This window comes from Tupaia chinensis, unplaced genomic scaffold (assembly GCF_000334495.1).
Source record: "Tupaia chinensis unplaced genomic scaffold, TupChi_1.0 Scaffold145814_1, whole genome shotgun sequence".
Lineage (NCBI taxonomy): Eukaryota > Metazoa > Chordata > Mammalia > Scandentia > Tupaiidae > Tupaia > Tupaia belangeri.
Genome location: NW_006205672.1, coordinates 2,956,947 through 2,958,982, shown reverse-complemented (window position 1 = coordinate 2,958,982; position 2,036 = coordinate 2,956,947).

The window sequence follows — 2,036 nt, the reverse complement described above, 5'->3', positions numbered from 1 at the left end:
TCATCACCAGGGGCGGGAGCAGCGGCCCCCGCGCGTCCTCATCTACATAGGACACTCCCTACCCGCCAGCTCGCCGCCGCCCTGGGCTGAATGGTTTAAAAAAGTGAAAATACACAAGAAGGAGAAATGGAAGTCGTAGTTCAAATCTTTTCTCCAAAGAAACGTCCGGGGCCACATGGTTTGACTGTACAGTCTATCAAACATTTCAGCGACAGAGTATCAAATGCGGACTCCAGAAAGTGGGAGAGGAAGGATTCCCGACTCATTCTTCGAAACCAGCATTATGCTTATGCCACAAGACAAATCTAAAAAACAATTGACAAATTAAAACCAATCATACAGGGAGCCGGCCGATGACGTCGTGGTTAAGGGCGCTGGGTTCCCACACAGCTAGCAATGGTTCAAGTCTCAGACCTGGCAGCTTGGTTTCTTGCTTTCTCTATTTTCTTTCCCTCTGTCCCTCTGTGGTTAAATTAATAAAAATAATCTTTAAAAACAAATCATACAAGGGGCCAACAGGTGGCACAGTGGTTAAAGGCATTGGTTCCCATGTGTCTGATAATGGTTCAAGTCCTGGACCTCTCTCTCTGTCTCTCTTTGGTCAAATTAAAAAATAATAACAATAAATGGAAATAAATCTTTTTAAAAAAACAATCATACAAAAAAAACCATTATTGAGTATATGTGGTTATATCAGAATGCAAAGCGGTTTTTAAAATCAGTCAATATACAGTCAGCCCAAGAACTGGTGAAGGGGGTTGGATCCGCCGCCTCCTACTGCACGGTTCAATTCTGGACTCAGTGGCTTGAAATTCACTTTGGGTACGTGTTCCTACGTGCGAGCCCAAAATCTTGACAGAGGAGTGAGATGGAGAAGAAGGGATTGGAGAGTGACCATCCCCGATGGAGGGTATTTTTTACTTTCTCTCTCTATGTCTCTCTGGAGAACCCTTTGCAGGATCTCTTGCAACATTTTTTTTTTTTTTTAAGTCTCTAAAATCAATCGAGGGGCCAGCATTTGGTGTTATGGTTAAGGTGCCGGCCTCCCACATGGCTGACCACAGTTTGAGTACTGAAACCTGCAGCTTGAAAATCACCCCAGGCAGGTGTGTGTGGGAGCCCAAAATCCCAAGAGAAAAATAAAGGAGAAGGGATTGGGTGTGGCCATCCCTCTTGGGGAATGATTTCTCACTTTCTCTGTCTTAGTCTCTTGTCTCTGGCTCTACTTCCCTGGTAAGCACATGTGCCCTATGGCAAAGTAGATAGAGATAATTCATTGACTTACTTACAATCTAAAAAATGTGGTTGTATATACATGAAGGATCTTCAAAATGTCCATGACAGATGTACATTATGAAAGAACTGTGCATAGATTTCAAATTCTTTTACACCAACAGAAGCTTCCACTAATTTGCTATGACATTTCTGAAAAGGATCTAGTTTGAGAACTATGACAGATCAGACATCAGTTTGAAAAGAGCCCTATCAGATTAGCATGAACTCTGCTAAAATTAAAGCAAGAATAAATATCGAATTTATGGTGATGCTTGGGAGGAAGAATGGTGAAATCACTGATGTTTTACAAAAAGATTATGAGGACAATGCCTCCACGAATCAGCAGTTTACAAATGGGTTACTCATTTTAAGAAGGGACAGGTCAGTATAGACACCTGCAGATCCAGACCATCCACATCAGTTTGCCAGGAATAACTAATCTTCTTTGTGGCCTCATTGAAGAGGAGCAACAATTACCCACAGACACAATCGCCAACACCAGAGACATCTCAACTGGTTCAGTTTTCACAATTCTGACTCAAAAATCAACAAGCTTTCTTCTGGATGGGGGCCCAAACTATAGCAACTAGGTCAGCTACAGACAAGACCAGAATCTTCAACGGAAATCTGAAACAAGTGGGTCAAGATCCTGAAGCAGTTCTTCAAAGAATTACAACAGGAGATGACCCACGGCTTCCCCAGTAAGATCCTGAAGACGAAGCACAGTGAAAGCAATGGCTACCAGGAGGCAGAAGTGGTCC